Source organism: Muntiacus reevesi, chromosome 17, assembly GCF_963930625.1.
Source record: "Muntiacus reevesi chromosome 17, mMunRee1.1, whole genome shotgun sequence".
In the NCBI taxonomy this organism is placed as follows: domain Eukaryota; kingdom Metazoa; phylum Chordata; class Mammalia; order Artiodactyla; family Cervidae; genus Muntiacus; species Muntiacus reevesi.
This window is the reverse complement of record NC_089265.1, coordinates 58,412,757-58,430,771: the sequence shown is the minus strand read 5'-3', so window position 1 is coordinate 58,430,771 and position 18,015 is coordinate 58,412,757. Positions and strand designations below refer to the sequence as shown.

The 18,015-nt window shown below is 43.6% G+C and overlaps 1 protein-coding gene and 1 pseudogene across 3 annotated transcripts in view; one reads left to right on the top strand and one right to left on the bottom strand.

Annotated features, from left to right (window-relative positions):
• TDRD7 (tudor domain containing 7) overlaps window positions 1-16,726 on the bottom strand; it is a 90,983-nt gene extending 74,257 nt beyond the window's left edge. For all 3 annotated transcript variants that reach the window (XM_065907740.1, XM_065907741.1, XM_065907743.1), the window contains exon 1: window positions 16,592-16,726. The gene's annotated coding sequence lies outside the window, so the exon portion shown is untranslated. The remainder of the gene's footprint in view (window positions 1-16,591) is intronic.
• LOC136148496 (26S proteasome regulatory subunit 10B pseudogene) lies at window positions 2,881-4,480 on the top strand (annotated as a pseudogene).
• Window positions 16,727-18,015: the final 1,289 nt, after the last annotated feature.

The window sequence follows — 18,015 nt, the reverse complement described above, 5'->3', positions numbered from 1 at the left end:
CCACACCTTCCTGGGATCCTAGATGGCTGACACCTGCCAGGAGGGTCGCAGCCCGCGATCAGCTCCCCAGAGGAGACACAGGGCACAGCTGAGACAGTGCTCTCGAGGCTCGCCCAGGAAACCAAGCGGCCGGGACCAGGGTGGCGATCAAGACACACGGCCCACCTGGGACAGTACACTCGCCAAGCACCCGGCCACCTGAGCTGCTCGGACCTGGGAAGGGCTCAAAACGCATGCCCAGCTGAGTCTGTGCCCCTGAGGGGTAGCCGAGAACCTGAACCTGAGCAGCTTACACCGGGGAAGTGCACGAAATGCAGGGCCCACTTTGGACAGTGCCCCTGCAGAGCAACCTGGAGCCTGAGCAGGGCAGACCCAGAAAGCACAGCCGCCCTGAGCTGGGGCAAACCCAGTGTGGTCCAGACGCCGCGAGCACTCCCCACACGCGCCACTGACATTTGTTTGCAGGGTCCCTCCCTCCCCACAGCACGACTGAACAAGTGAGCCTAAATAAGTGACCACCTTCACCCCCTTGTGTCAGGGCGGAAATTAGACACTGAAGAGACCTGCAAGCAGAGGAAGGCAAAATAAACAAAGAAGACGGAAAAGCCCTGGGAGTGACAGGTGAACAGATTAAAACCCTGTAGTTAACACTGACCAAGCACTGGAAGAGGCCTATAGACCTTGAGAAGTACAAGCTGAAACAAGGAACTATCTCAAACTGAACTGCCCCCACACCGCCCACAACAGCTCCAGAGAAATTCCTAGATATATTTTTACTAGTATCATTTAACAATTTTTTTATTTTAAGTTTTTTATTACTCCTTTTATTTTCATTTTTATAACCTACTATTACCTTGCCAAAAAAAGACACTATTTTTAAAGCAAACTTCATATAACTTCTGTGACTAATTTTGTTTTGTATTTCTAATATTGTATTTTTGAGAGTCTAACCTCTACTTTAGATTTCTAAACTTTGCTTTTTGGTATTTGTTATTAATTTTGTACCTTTAAGAATCTAATTTTCAGTATCTATTTTCACTTAGGGGTGTAATTACTGGCTTGATCACTCTCTCCCCTTCTGACTCTCCGTTTTCTCCCCCAGGTCACTTCTATCTCCTCCCTCCCCCTTCTCTTCTCTGCTTAGCTCTGTGAACCTCTCTGGGTGTTCCGGGCTGTGGAGAGCACTTAGGGAACTGATTGCTGGCTAGCTTGCCCTCTCCCCTTCTGACTCCCCCTCTTCTCCTTCTGGTTACTCTATCTTCCTCCTCCCTCTCCTCTTCTCCATGTAACTCTGTGAACCTCTCTGGGTGTCCCTCATAGTGGAGAATTTTTTCACCATTAACCTAGATGTTTTATCATCTGTGCTGTATGGATGGAGAAGTCTTGAGGCTTCTGTAAGAATAAGATCGAAAGCCAGAGGCAGGAGGCTTAAATCCAAAACTTGAGAACACCAGAGAACCCCTCACTCCAGAGAACATTAATAGACAAGAGCTCATCCAAAAGCCTCCATACCCACACTGAAATCAAGCTCCAACCAAGAGCCGACAAGTTCCAGAGCAAGACGCACCACGCTGATTCTCCAGCAAAGCGGGAACACAGCCCTGGGCATTAAAACACAGGCTGCCCAAAGCCATGCCAAACCCACAGACACACAAAAACTCATTACTGGACACTTCAGTGCACTTCAGAGAGAAGAGACCCAGCTCCACCCACCAGAACACAGACGCAAGCTCCCCCAACCAGGAAACCTTGACAAACCACTAGTCCAACCCCACCCATGGAAGCCAGTTCCATAATAAAGAGGAACCACAAACTTCCAGCCTACAGAAAGGCCACCCCAAACACAGCAATCTAAACAAAATGAAAAGGCAGAGAAATGCTCACCAGGTAAGGGGACATGATAAATGCCCACCAAACTAAACAAAAGAGGAAGACATAGGGAGTCTACCTGACAAAAGAATTCAGAATAATGATAGTAAAGATGATCCAAAATCTTGAAAAGAAAATGGAGTTACAGATAAATAAGACTAGAGACAAAGATTGAGAAGATGCAAGAAATGTTTACCAAGGACCTAGAAGAAATAGAAAAGTCAATCAATAATGAATAATGCAATAAATGAGATCAAAAGTACTCTGGAGGGAACCAACAGGTGAATAACTGAGACAGAAGATAGGATAAGTGAGGTGGAAGATAGAATGATGGAAATGAATGAAGCAGAGAGGAAGAAAGAATTAAAAGAAATGAGGACAACTTCAGAGACCTCTGGGACAATGTTAAATGCCCTAACATTCGAATCATAGGAGTCCCAGGAGAAGAAGACAAAAAGAAAGGGCATGAGAAAATACTTGAGGAGGTAACAGTTGAAAACTTCCCTAAAATGGAGAAGGAAATAGCCACCCAAGTCCAAGAAACCCAGAAAGTCCCAAATAGGATAAATTCAAGGCGAAATACCCCAAGACACATATTAATCAAAATAACGAAGATCAAACACAAAAAGCATATATTAAAAGCAGCAAGGGAAAAGCAACAAATAACATACAAGGGGATCTCCACAAGGATAACAGCTGATCTTTCAAGAGAAACTCTTCAGGCCAGAAGGGAATGGCAGGACACACGTAAAGTGATGAAGGAGAAAAACCTGCAAGCCAGATTACTATATCCAGCAAGGATCTCATTCAAATATGAAGGAGAAATAAAAAGCTTTACAGACAAGCAAAAGTTGACAGAATTCAGCACCACTAAACCAGCTCTCCAACAAATGCTAAAGGATCTACTCTAGACAGGAAACACAGAAAAGGTGTATAAACTTGAACCCAAAACAACAAAGTAAATGGCAACAGGATCATACTTATCAATAATTACCTTAATGCCGGGCGGCCATGGCCATTCCCGGCATCCCCTATGAGCGACGGCTTCTCATCATGGCGGACCCTAGAGATGAGGTGCTTCAGGACTACCGCAAGAAACTGCTGGAGCACAAAGAGACTGACGGCCATCTCAAGGAGTTAAGGGAACAATTAAAAGAACTTACCAAGCAGTATGAAAAATCTGAAAATGATCTGAAGGCTCTACAAAGTGTTGGGCAGATTGTGGGTGAAGTACTTAAGCAGTTAACTGAAGAAAAATTCATTGTTAAAGCTACAAATGGACCGAGATATGTTGTGGGTTGTCGTCGACAGCTTGACAAAAGCAAGCTGAAGCCAGGAGCAAGAGTTGCTTTGGATATGACTACACTAACTATCATGAGATATTTGCCAAGAGAAGTGGATCCATTGGTTTACAACATGTCTCATGAGGACCCTGGGAATGTTTCTTATTCTGAGATTGGAGGATTCTCAGAACAGATTCGGGAATTAAGAGAGGTAATAGAATGACCTCTTACAAACCCAGAATTATTCCAGCGTGTAGGAATAATACCTCTAAAAGGTTGTTTGTTAAATGGGCCACCAGGTACAGGAAAAACACTCTTGGCACGAGCTGTGGCTAGCCAGCTGGACTGCAATTTCTTAAAGGTTGTATCTAGTGCTATATAGACAAGTACACTGGTGAAAGTGCTCGTTTGATCAGAGACATGTTTAATTATGCCAGGGACCATCAGCCACGCATCATTTTTATGGATGGAATAGATGCTATTGGTGGTTGTCAGTTTTCTGAGGGTACTTCAGCCGATAGATTCAGAGAACTTTAATGGAGCTACTGAATCAAATGGATGGATTTGATACTCTGCATAGAGTTAAAATGATCATGGCTACCAACAGACCAGATACACTGGATCCTGCTTTGCTTCGTCCAGGCAGATTAGATAGAAAAATACATATTGATTTACCAAAAGAACAAGCAAGGTTAGATATACTGAAAATCCATGCAGGTCCCATTACAAAGCACGCTGAAATAGGCTGTGAAGCAACCGTGAAGCTTTCAGACGGCTTTAATGGAGCAGACCTCAGAAGTGTTTGCACTGAAGCAGGTGAGTTTGCAATTCGTGCTGATCATGATTTTGTAGTACGGGAAGACTTCATGAAAGCAGTCAGGAAAGTGGTTGATTCTAAGAAGCTAGAGTCTAAATTGGACTACAAACCTGTATAATTTACTATAAGCTTTTTGATGGCTGCATGGCATCTCTTGGCTTAATTTTAAGATTAATTTTAAGTTAAGGAAAATAATGTATGTATTGGCAATGATCTCATTAATAGCATATGAATAAAAATGTGTATGAATAACATTGTAAAAATTAATAATTCAGTAATTCGGCTTTTAAGAAGTACAGAGGAAATTTGTATGTTTGTTAATGTTGCATTTATTGCAGCAGAAGTCAGAAGAGTATGTTGAAGCTTTTTGTATTTGCTGTATGAGTATTTTGTAAAACCTTGAAAATGGTTTGAGATAGTAGTACCAGGGAGCATTTCTTATGACTTATTTTATATCACTTGTTTTCCTCATCCTAAAAAGTTTAATAAAATCTGTTTAATTAAAAAAAAATCCTTCAAGCTAGACTTCAACAGTATGAGAACCAAGAACTTCCAGATGTACAAGCTGGATTTAGAAAAAGCAGTGGAACAAGAGATCAAATTGCCAACATCCATCCACTGGATCATAGAAAAAGCAAGAGAGTTCCAGAAAAACATCTACTTCGTGCTTCACTGACTATGCTGAAGCCTTTGTGTGAATCACAACAAAATGTGGAAAAAACTCTTAAAGAAATGGGACTATCATACCACCCTACCTGCCTCCTGAGAAACCTGTACCTAGGTCAAGAAGCAACAGTTAGAACCGGACATGGAACAATGGACTGGTTCCAAATTGGGAAAGGAGTATGTCAAGGCTGTATACTGTCACCCTGCTTATTTAACTTTAATGCAGAGTACATCATTTGAAATGCCAGGCTGGATGAATTACCAGCTGGAATCAAGACTGCGGGGAGAAATATCAGTGACCTCAGATATCCAGATGACACCACCCTTATGGCAGAAAGTGAAGAATTAAAGAGACTCTTGCTGAAAGTGAAAGAGGAGGGTGAAAAAGTTGTCTTAAAACTCACCATTCAAAAAACTGAGATCATGGCATCCGGTCCCATCACTTCATGGCATATAGATGGGGAAACAATGGAAACAGTGACAGATTTTATTTTCTTGGGCTCCAAAATCACGGCAGATGAAATCACTGCAGTCATGAAATTAAAAGACACTTGTTCCTTGTAAGAAAAGCTATGACAAACCTAGTCAGCATATTAAAAAGCAGGGACATTACTTTGCTGACAAAGGTCCGTCTAGTCAAAGCTATGGTTTTTCCAGTAGTCATGTATGGATCTGAGAGTTGGATCATAAAGAAGGCTGAGCACCGAAGAAATGATGCTTTCAAACTGTAGTGTTGGAGAAGACTCTTGAGAGTCCCTTGGACTGCAAGGAGATCAAACCAGTCAATCAATCCTAAAGGAAATCAAGCCTGAATATTCATTGGAAGGACTGATGTTGAAGCTGAAACTCCAATACTTTGGCCACCTGATACGAAGAGCTGACTCACTGGAAAAGACCCTGACGCTGGGAAAGACTGAGGGAAGGAGAAGGGGATGACAGAGGATGAGATGGTTGCATAGCATCACTGACTGAATGGACATGAATTTGAGCAAACTCCAGGAGATGGTAAAGGACAGGGAAGCCTGGCATGCTGCAGTCCACCAGATCACAAAGAGTCAGACACTGACTGAGCGACTGAACACCACCACCACCTATAGACCTATAAACCAAAAGTGGTGACTTTTACTTTACATAAAGTAGATCTCAATAAACCCGAAAAAAAGTTCCTTCAAGCTGTGCCCTTTTTGCAGTCAACTTTCTCCCCATCACACATATATTGTCCTGGCTCCAATCTGTCCAGTGATCTGCTGTCAGTACAGATTAGGACTGAGAAGGCAATGGCAACCCACTCCAGTGCTCTCGCCTGGAAAATCCCATGGACAGAGGAGCCTGGCAGGCTGCAGTCCATGGGATCGCGAAGAGTCGGAAACGACTGAGCGACTTCACTTTCACTTCTCACTTTCATGCATTGGAGAAGGAAATGGCAGCCCACTCCAGTGTTCTTGCCTGGAGAATCCCAGGGACGGGGGAGCCTGGTGGGCTGCTGTCTATGGGGTCGCACAGGGTCGGGCAGGATTGAAGTGACTTAGCAGCAGTAGCAGTGTTCTTGAATATCATCCATGTTACTACAGTTACCAGGAGTTTGTTGCTTTTTATTGCTGAGTAGTATTCCACTGTATGGATATACCACCATTTATTCATCCATTCAGATGTTGATAGACATGTAGGTTGTTTCCACTTTTGGAGTATTAAAAGTTCAGCTGCTTGCACTGTATACGATAGCTAGGACATGGAAGCAACCTAGATGTCCATTGGCAGATGAATGGATAAGAAAGCTGTGGTGCATAAACACAGTGGAATATTACTCAGCTATTAAAAAGAACACATTTGAATCAGTTCTAATGAAGTGGATGAAACTGAAGCCTACTACACAGAGTGAAGTAAGTCAAGAAAGAAAAACACCAATACAGTATACTAATGCATATATATGGAATTTAGAAAGATGGTAATGATGACCCTATATACAAGACAACAAGAGACACAGATGTAAAGAACAGACTTTTGGACTCTGTGGGAGAAGGCGAGGGTGGGATGATTTGAGAGAACAGCATTGAAACATGTGTATTACCGTATGTGAAATAGATGACCAGTCCAAGTTTGATGCATGAAACAGGGCACTCAAAACCGGTGCCCTGGGACAGCCCCGAGGGATGGGGGGAGGGAGGTGGGAGGGGGTTCGGGACGGGGGACACATGGACACCCATGGCTGATTCACGTCAATGTACGGCAAAAACCACCACAATACTGTAGAGTAATGAGCCTCCAATTAAAATAAACAAATAATTTTTTAAAAAGGTCAGGTGCTTTCCACTATGCAAAACAGTAGAGTTTCTTCAGAAAACTAAAAATAGAGTTATCATATGATCCAGCAATCCCATTCCTGGGCATACACTGGGACAAACTATAATTCAAAAAGATACTTACACCCTATGTTCATAGCAGCACGATTCACAATAGCCAAGACATGGAAATAACCTTAATATCCATAGACAGATGAAGAGATAAAGAAGATGTGCTACGTATATACAATAGCATATTGCTCAGTCATAAAAACGAATGAAATAATGCCATTTGCAGCAATATGGATACAAGTAGAGATTATCATAATAAGTGAAGTCAGTCAGAAAGAGAAAGATAAATATCATATGATATCACTTATATGTGGAATCTAAAATATAGCACAAATGAACACATCTATGAGACAGAAACAGACTCACAGACATACAGAACGGTCTTACGGTTGCGAAAGGGGAGATGGGTGAGAGAGGAGTGAACTGGGAGCCTGGGGTTAGTGTTAATAGATGCAAACTATTACACTCAGATGTATAAACAATAACGTCCTGCTGCATAACACAGGGAACTACATGCGATCTCCTGAGATAAACCACAACGAGAAAGGATACATTAAAAAGGATGTGTATATGTGCATGACTGAGTCACTCTGCTGTGCGGCAGAAACAACCCAGAACAACACTGCAAATCCACCACAGTTCAGTAAGAGAGTAAATAAAGCTGCTCTGCAAAGCTATTTTTCTTATTCTTGTGTAAACTCTATTTTCTGAAAATTTAATGTCCATAATAACTACACAAGGAACGTACTATTCTCATTCTGCAGATGAGAAAACCAAATTCAGAGATGTTAAGTAATCAACATATTACAGGATATATGGAAGCCAGGATTTTAGTCCTGGTCTATTTTATCATTTTACCCTGACTGGTACTGAAAAACAGAACTTATGCTCGCCGAGGAGGAGAAGGGTGGGACTACACTGAAGCCTGTGACTACGCGGATCATAACAAACCTGTCTCCTGAGAACCGGGTCAAGAAGCCACAGTTAGAAGCCTGCAGGGAACAGCTGACTGGCTCAGGGCTGAGAAAGGAGTACAACAGGGCTGCTGACTGTCCCGCTGTGTGTTTAACTTACACGCAGAGCACGTCACGTGAACCACTGCGCTGGATGAGTGACAAGCTGGAATCAAGACTGCCAGGATAAATACCAACAACCTCAGATATTTGGATGATGCCACTGTAAAGGCAAAAAAGAGCTTCACGACCCAGATAATCACGATGCTCTGATCACTCATCTAGAGCCAGACATCCTGGAATGTGCAGTCAAGTGGGCCTTAGGAAGCATCACTACAAACAAAGCTAGAGGAGCTGATGGAATTCTAGTTGAGTTATTTCAAATCCTGAAAGATGATACTGTGAAAGTGCTGCACTCAATATGCCAGCAAATTTGGAAAACTCAGCAGTGGCCACAAGACTGGAAAAGGTCAGTTTTCATTCCAATCCCAAAGAAAGGCAATGTAAAAGAATGTTCAAACTACCGCACAATTGCACTCATCTCATACACTAGCAAAGTAATGCTCAAAATTCTCCAAGCCAGGCTTCAGCAATACATGAACCGTGAACTTCCAGATGTTCAAGCTGGTTTTAGAAAAGGCAGAGGAACCAGAGATCAAATTGCCAACATTCACTGGATCATCGAAAAAACAAGAGAGTTCTAGAAAGACATCTATTTCTGCTTTATTGACTATGTCAAAGCCTTTGACTGTGTGGATCACAATAAACTGTGGAAAATTCTGAAAGAGATGGGAATACAAGACCTGCCTCTTGAGAAACCTGTATGCATGTCAGGAAGCAACAGTTAGAACTGGACATGGAACAACAGACTGGTTCCAAATAGGAAAAGGAGTACGTCAAGGCTGCTTAATTAACTTATATGCCGAGTACATCATGAGAAACGCTGGGCTGGAAGAAGCACAAGCTGGAATCTAGATTGCTGGGAGAAATATCAATAACCTCAGATATGCAGATGACACCATCCTTATAACAGAAAGTGAAGAAGAAATAAAGAGCCTCTTGATTAAAGTGAAACAGGAGAGTAAAAAAGTTGGCTTAAAGCTCAACATTCAGAAAACTAAGATCATGGCATCCAGTCTCATCACTTCATGGCAAATAGATGGGGAAATAGTAGAAACAGTGGCTGACTTTTATTTTTTTGGGCTCCAAAATCACTGCAGATGGTGATTGCAGCCATGAAATTAAAAGACGCTTACTCCTTGGAAGGAAAGTTATGACCAACCTAGACAGCATATTAAGAAGCAGGGACATTACTTTGTCAACAAAGATGAGTCTAGTCAAGGCTATGGTTTTTCCAGTAGTCATGTATGGATGTGAGAGTTGGACTATAAAGAAAGCTGAGTGCAGAAGGATTGATGCTTTTGACCTGTGGTGTTGGAGAACACTCTTGAAGAGTCCCTTGGACTGCAAGGAGATCCAACCAGTCCATCCTAAAGGAAATCAGTCCTAGGTGTTAACTGATAGGACTGATGCTGAAGCTGAAACTCCCATATTTTGGCCACCTGACGCAAAGAGCTGACTCATTTGAAAAGACCCTGATGTTGGGAAAGATTGAAGGCAGGAGAAGAGGACGACAGAGGATGAGATGGTTGGATGGCATCACCGACTCAAAGGACATGAGTTTGGGTAAACTCCAGGAGTTGGTGATGGACAGGGAGGCCTGACGTGCTGTGGTTCATGGGGTCGCAAAGAGTCAGACACGACTGAGTGACTGAACTGAATGGCAAAAAGTGAAGAGGAACTAAGAGACTCTTGATGAGGGTGAAGGAGGAGAGTGAAAAAGCCAGTCCCATCATTTCCTGCAAATAAAAAGGGAAAAGGTGGAATAAGTGGCAGATTTCCTCTTCCTGAGCTCTAAAACCACTGCAGATGGTGACTGCAGCCATGGAATTAGAAGAAGATTGTTTCTTGGCAGGAAAAGTTATGACAAACCTAGACAGTGTGTTAAAAACCACTGTGGACTTTGTGGACAAAGGTCCATATAGTGAAATGTATGGTCTTTCCAGTAGTCATGTATGGATATGAGAGCTAGATAATAAAGAAGGCAGTGTTAGAGTGTTAGTCGCTCAGTCGTGTCTGACTCTTTGCAACCTCATGGACTGTAGCTTGTCAGGTTCCCCTGTCCATGGAATTTTCCAGGCAAGAATACTGGAGTGGGTTGCCATTTCCTTCTCCAAAGAATTGATGCTTTTTAACTATGGTGCTGGATTAGACATTTGAGAGTCCCCTGAAAAGCAAGGAGATCAAACCAGTCAATCTTAAACAAAATCAACACTGAATACTCTTTGGAAGGACTGATACTGAGGCTAAAGTGCCAATACTTTGGCAACCTAATGTGAACAGCTGACTCATCGGAAAAGAACCTGATGCTGGGAAAGACTGAGGGAAGGAGGAGAAAGGGATGACAGAGGATGAGATGGTTGAATGACATCACCAATTCAATGGCCATGAACTTGGGCAAACTCTGGGAGATGGTGAGGGACAGGGAAGCTTGCCATGCTGCAGTCCATGGGGGGTGAAGAGTAGGACATGATTTGGGGACTGAGTAACAACTTTCTGACTTGAATGTAAGCTCATGGAAGCAGGGATTTGGATGGGTTTTGTTCACTGCTGAATCCCTAGTGCCCAGCCCACAACCAGAGCTCAGTAAATCCTGAGTGAGTGAATGAAAAATTCTCTATCTAGCTAACACCACTCCTTTTCTCTCCTACTCACTAAAGTAATAGCATATTGTATGCAGGCAGTAAAAGGAATAATCCTCAATTTAATTTTTAAAAATTATTTTCAAATTTTAATGGCTGTTGTAAACTGATTGAGACAGTTAATTATGTCAAATTATGATTGAGATCCATCACATAGATTATTTCTGGGCCTTTCCACTCTGACTCCAAGTTCTCAATGAGCAGGCTCAGGTCTGGGCCATAGAGTTACTGCAAGAAGTTCATACACCTCGATGTGTAAGCATGTACTGCTTGAACACTGGTAAATGTCTCGTACTAACATGTATTCTTCTTTCTCAAACAATATGCAGACATGGTTGAGATTCAAAAACACAACTTTATGAATGAATTAAAAATGCATTCAATTCATTCAGTTCAAACGCTATGAATTTTCAATAGCTTTTTGTAATTATATATTTTGTCAACCAGTGGATATTAGAAGTACAACTACTTGTGTGTGAAGTTTCACAAAGTTTTTTTAAACATTAAAAAAAGCGCCTGACACTTGAGGAGACTGGGAAGCAACACTTGACCACATGACTAAAATGAAAAGCATTTCTCTCCCTCCCCTTTTTTAAGCATGCTATTTTCATGGAATACTATAATTCTCCATTAGTAAACAATGTTTTGGAGGGAAGAGCAGTCCATTGGACTATATGACCGAGGATTTCAAAGCTGGTGAAAAGCGTAATAAAACCTGGAAGGGTGAATGTGGTTGTGTATCTTGTTTAGATGGACGTCTTACTCTCGGATCTGTGTTCTCATGTCTGTCCAGTTTGCAATTTCTACATTAGCAATATCAGTTCAGGCACTGAACAAAAACAATATTACAACTAAAGCTTAAAAAACCTAATGTTATTTTCTAACCTCCTATACAGCTGTAGAATGCTCTAAGTTTTGTTAATTCCTTGGTTATCATGGCGTTTTTTTCAGCTTTCCTGAAGATGGCAGTTAGTCTCAAGAACTTTTATAAAAAGTATACATAGAAGAGTACTTTCCTCTAACTATAAAAATCAAGTTTATTATCTTGGATGTCACCCATTAGAAGCGTAGAAGAAAGCTTACCATGGGAATTTCAACTCAGTGCAGAGCCTCAACGGCAATCCTTCCAAAGTGGTTCCCCGACTGCTTAAGCTGCCATTTTGTCCTTTCAATCTTCCTCCTTATTTCTACTCTCTAAAAGTGTTGTGATTAGAGTTTAAGAGAATTCAATTTACTTTGAGAATGTTATGCAAGCCCTAATGATGGTTAAGTTAGGCTAGGCTGGGAGAAATAAGGTTGGTCATCTTTTAAAATTCAGGTTAGAACTAGCAAAAGGGGTACTCTTTTGCCCCCTTCTGATGCCTATGTCAGAAGCTTTCTCTATCTCCTTTATACTTTAATAAAACTTTATTACACACACACACACACACACACACACACACACACACACACACACAAAATTCAGGTTAGAATTCTTAAGGGCTTCCCTGGATAATAAAGGGGCTGCTTGAGCTGAGTAAGAATCCCCTGCTTAAGAAGAGTAAAGTGGAGGGGAATCTGGGGAATTATTTAATCAGGATACTTTTAATCTCAGAAACTGACCAAGGTCAGCTAGCAAAGACCTCAGTCAAGGAGCAATAAACCAGCCACAATGATCACAACAGACTGCACTTGACTTTCATGGCCTTCCTCTCACCCTTTCTCCTCCTTTCCTTGCCTCTCTTTCTGAATGATAAGTGTCAAAAATAGAGTTATATGTGCTTAGCACAATACTTGGCATTCAGTGGTTATACTTTCCTAGAAGCCTGGTATGGATGGGAAACTACCTATGAATATATGCATTACATGGCTAAGACTGCAAAGATGAAAGATGCAGGCATTGGCTACTGGAGACATTTTTAGTACAGCATCAAACCTGAAGCATTGTAACTTTCCCAGTTTTTCTTACTTGCCTCATTAACATACTTGACCAGGCAGGCTTAGTAAAACCACCAGATCTCCTCTAAGATTTCTCACCTAACTCGTACGCAGAAGTCACGTGACGGCTATGTCAATACAATGCCCCTGGACCGATGTACGGCAGCACAGGATGGTGGCCTGACCTCAGAGCGGGGAGCTGAGAGAAGCATGGAATGCTTGCGGGCACCTTCTCACCAGCTCCAAACTGCTTAGTTTAAAAATGAGGAAACTGAGGTACAAGGTGATTATTCCAGGACTCACATATTTTTATGGCCAGAACCACAATAAGAATCCAGGTCTGGCTCCCAAACTTAGGGCTTGCTTTCAGACGGCTGCTCCAAATGTACAGCATTGGCTTCTGAAAGTAAATCTGACTTGGAGAACATGAGAGCAACCCTGAGGCGTATTTAGTGACTAGCTGTTAAAGTGGCATGAAATGGGGATCTGTCACATTCTGATTTAAGGGTGTGGCACTCAAATCCAAAATACTTTCCAACTGCTGTAAAAATTCAATTCTTTTACACTACTCCTCTTCTATTTTGCTACACAATTAATCACGAGTACCCCAAAATGCCAACAACGTGCACCAAGTGGGGCAGGGGGAAGTAATAACCACCTTTTGGAAAGCAAGGTTTAAAGAATGTAAACAGCCTAAAACAACTTTCACTTTCAACATTACGTTGTGTAAATTCACAGTTTTTCTAATACACCCGAAAATGGCCCCTGGAGAGTCTTACTCTCTAGGAGCAGGCTTCGGTGTCCTCTGGACACCTGCCTTTACCACTAGCTCTCCCCCCTGGCTCGGTCATTTCACATCTGATCCGCTTTCCGTAGCTTCGGTTTCCTTGCTCCTGCTGCCCAGAGACCTTTGGTCAAGCTGGTCATGCTCCCATCTATGCTTTCTCCTCTCAGCTTCTCTTTTCTCAACTACTTCCAACTATACTACTCGATTCATTTTCCTTGTTGCATTTTTTTGTGTCATAAATTTGAGTAAAAGAGTGGCACTCAACCTTTAAATAAATCTAAAGAATTATTAGGGTAAACTGAAATCACCAAACAATCTCTCATATCTTCTTTAGTCAGCTACCCAATTTTTTGGTGTCTCCTCAGGGCACATCCTTCTGGTAAGTGGTTGCCCTTCTCCATGAAGATACTATTTTAGCAATGAGGCAGGCCCCTAAAATCCAGAATGTGTGTGCTGAAAAGACTTTAGGCATCATCTAGTCTATCCCAAACCCCTCATTATGCATCAATAAACTGAGCCTAAAAGAAGGAAGGTTTTTGTCTAAGACCCTTTGGAGGCAGTTTCTCATCCAGCAACAGTTTACATGTTATCTTTTATTTCCAATTACACTCTATTTGTTACCACCTGAGTTACTCCTTTACCAACTCTTTTTTTTTTTTTGAAGATGGTAATTAATGCCCTCAGGTGGTGATATACTTCCTTCAGAGGGCAGTTTTCTTTTTTATTACTATAATTTCAACCTCCAAATTATACATGCATTACTAATTACATAGTATGAATAAATAACAGCTCTCCATATATCTACATACTGGAGAAAAAGCTCTGAGATCATAAGTGGCTTAGTTAGGAGTTTGGGCCTTAATCCCAGTTCTGCTTCTAATTATCTATGACCCTTTGAGGAAGTCACTTCAGGTTGTTTTTTTCATATGGAACCTAAGGAGGATGGGCAAGATCCATGGTTCTCAACCTTCCCTGGAGTCCTTCAAGGGCTGAAAGAGGGTCCAAAGATCTAATGAAAATGGGTTTGCTTCCTCTGGACAAAGCTGCAGAGCTAAAATACTGAATTTGCTTTGGGGTCCCACTGAGTATTTTGTGCCAATCAGAAGCACTAACTGCTGTATATCCTAACAGACACCTTTAGCTAAAAACGACAAATTACTTTTAAGTGGTTTATTTGAAAGACAAAATTTTTAAAAAATTGGTCCAATGAGGAAAGTGAAAAGAACAAAGCTTTTCAAAGCACAAAGGTGGGAATAGAAGGAGGAGAAAGTCGGTTTTGCATAAAGAAAGAAAAATCAGTTCATATAAATATGAAATTAGATTTCACTCCAACCACCAAGGAACTGTCCTTTCTGGATTTATGTGCTGACCCTGAAAGCGTCCAGAAGCAAAGCGCTCACTCTACGTCAAATCTTAGACCTTACAAATAGCAACTGACAAAACACAGACTAGGCACCTAAGAGTTAAAATACTTACAAACTGTTTTTTTCTTACATTCATATTAAGTCTCCAACTAGATTATACTGCACAGAGAATTTAAAGAGAGAGAATTTAAAGAGAGGTCCTTCAAGGAGTTTAAATCTCTTGGTACAAAATTCAATAGTTCCTTCAGCCATGTTCAACCGATACACTTAAAAGGGCATTAGCAGGGATTACATTTCCAATCTACAGGGACTGAAATTCGAAGGCACCACCAACTGCTGCTTCAGAGTCTCACTGTGTTGAACTAGCAGAGAGGCTATAGGCCAGGAAAGGGCGCTGCACAAAAGATGTGGGTTCTAACCCAGCTGGCCCCAGAGCAATTTCCTTCCCCCAGCTGGGACTGTGCATGTCACTGATGCTCCATGAAGGTCAGTTGAGTGGAACTGCAAAAATCTCTACCATGGGCCATTTTACATTATATAGAGAACTTAAAAATGTGTCCCTGCATGCAAGAAAACTGAAGTCCAATTAGGTAAAATATAGGAAGTTTGGTGGGAGGAAAAGAGTTAACACTTCTTGGCTATTATTCTGAGTCAAATGAACTGCAATAGCTATCTAAGAAAAGCCTTGCAGGGTAAGTTAAATATTTCCAACTGATAAAGAGAAAATCGGGCTCAAAGCAAGCGTGTGATTTGTTCAAGAGCATACAGTTAATATGCGGAGAAACCCAGAATCCAACGTGAATCTGCAAAGTCCATGCTATTTGCATTATGCAACACCTCCACATCAAAGCAGCCAGGAGTTGGTCTAAGTTTCACTTCTGTCATTAAATTGTTGTATATCACTTAGGCAGGGCACTTTTCTGCAGTCTTTCCACCTGCAGTCCATCCCTGGGAGGGATGACCCAGGTCAGCGGTGTTTTTGTTTCTGTTTTGTAGGGTGGCTTTCAGAACTGGGCCAAGGCTGTTTCGAATAAAGTTATTTCCCTTTCTGGTTCTTTGAAATGGTTTGGGAAGGAGTGGTGACTGGTTACGTATGGCAGTATACCTACCCCCCTCAAGGAAATGCGAGCAGAACAGTTGTGTGGGCTTCAGGCTCCCTCCCATTGAATGAAGGCTGGGAACCTGATCCTGTTGGGGGATTTGGTGCAAGCTAAGAGATACTCACTCACGGATTCGTCTTTCCCTCCTAACTTGAAGCTCTGTACCCACCCAGGGTTCAGGGTGCTTGCTCACGGTTTGAGAGGAACGGACAGTGTTTGTGTCCCGCTTTGCTCAAGCGGCCTGCAGGGGTCGTCGGTAAAGAGGAACTTGAGGAGGACGGTGTGAAAGACGCGAGCTCACACAGCCCGGGGCTGGGACAGCCTTGCTCCGGGCGGGCCGCGGAGGCCGGCCGCGCCGCGGCCGGGAACCACTTCCCGGTCAGCACCAGCCGCCCCTCGTCCACACCCCCCGCGCGGCGCTTCCCTCGGCACCGAGCTCCCAGGCGGCAGAGGTCCGGCCGGCTCCGGGCTGAGCGCCCAGACGGCCCCGTCACAGATTTAAAACACAGTGCTCTGGAACTCCAACGCCCCCGGCGCCCAGCCTGCTCGGCTCCAGCGGGGGCCGGGGCAGCCTCTGCGGCCGCAGGGAAGAGCCCCAGCCCGCCGGGGTCCCGCTCGGGCGCCTGTCCCGCCGGCAGCACAGGCGTGCCGCGCCCGCCCCAGACCTCGCCAGACCTCGCCGGGCACCTGTCGTTCCCGCAGCCCGCAGGACCCGCGCTCACCTCGTCCTGGGGGCCCGCGGCCCGTCCCGGCGCCTCCGGGCCCGGCTCCCGCCGCCCGCTCCTTCAGCGCCGCAGCCGCGGCAGCCGCCCACTTTCGGTTTCCCCGCACCGCCGGAGGCGCCGCCGCGGCTTGGGAGATCACCTCAGGACCCCGCCCCGCCCCGCTCGGCCCCGCCCCCGCGCCCCGCCCCGGGCGCCGCCGGCCTCGGCTCTGCGCACGCGCGGGCGCCCGGCCGCGTCAGCCCGCGCCGGCGTCCGCGCGTGGGAAGGAAACCGACGCCGCCTAGCGGTTTCTGCGCGTGCCCACGCACGGGCCGCGGAGGGGGACGGCGGCGCGTTTCCTCGCGGACCGTGCAAGGCCCGAGTGGCCGGGAGGGCCCTGGGCCCGGCCCATCTTACTAGCTTTTGCGCGCTCGGCTGTTGCGTTCGCGCGTCATAACTTTCATTCAAGTCTTGCTCATTCCTTCAGTTCTAGAGCGGTTACTTTTTATCCTCCTGGACACCCACCTGCCCATTCATTTCTTTTAGGTCTCTTCTCAGGCGTCATCCTGGGAGAAGGGTGGCCACACTCCCAAAACGGTCAGTCCCCTCTGACGGTCCCGGTGGGCCTTCTCAGCTTTCTCTCTCCTTGGCACTGCCTAGCACCCGAATACGTGTTTTATTTATCTCTCTACTCCTCAAATTAAAACTCTGTGAGCCTTGGGATATTCGTTTTGTTCCCGAATCCCTGGCACACAATAGGCTGGTTTAAACATTTGTCAAATTCATTCTTTCATTATAAAATTGTTGAACACCTACTATTTATTCACTTGTTTCTTCTGTACATTAATTCTACCAACTATTATTGGGCATATTGGTTTGTGTCCCTTAAACCAACATTGCACATTTCTCTACATTCATTCTATATGCATTTACAGAGGGCCTGCTCTTTATTCAAACAGTATTTTTCACAGTTTTATTGAGGAATAATTGACATAAACTGCACTTGTTTAAACATATATGATATGTTTTTATATATGTATACAGCTGTGAAACTATCACTCCATAAAAGTAATGAACATATCCATGACCCCAAAAGAGTTTCCCCATGTACTTCTATAACTGTCAACCGAAGTGCCTCACTGTCCTTTGCCCTCCCAACTGCTGGTTTGCTTTCTGTTGCTATAGATTAGTTTGCTTTTTCTAGAATTTTATATGAATGGAATCAGACAATGTGGGAGGGGGTGTCTTTTTCAGGGGGTGGAGTGGGGCAGCATCCAGTTTCTTTCACTCAGCGTAAGCATGTTAAGATTCATCCATGTTGTTGTGTGCACCAAAAGTTCATGTCTCTTTATTGCTGAGTAGTATTCCCTTGTATGGATCTACTAAACATAACATAGTGTTAGTCGTTCAGTTGTGTCTGACTCTTTGTAATCCCATGGGCT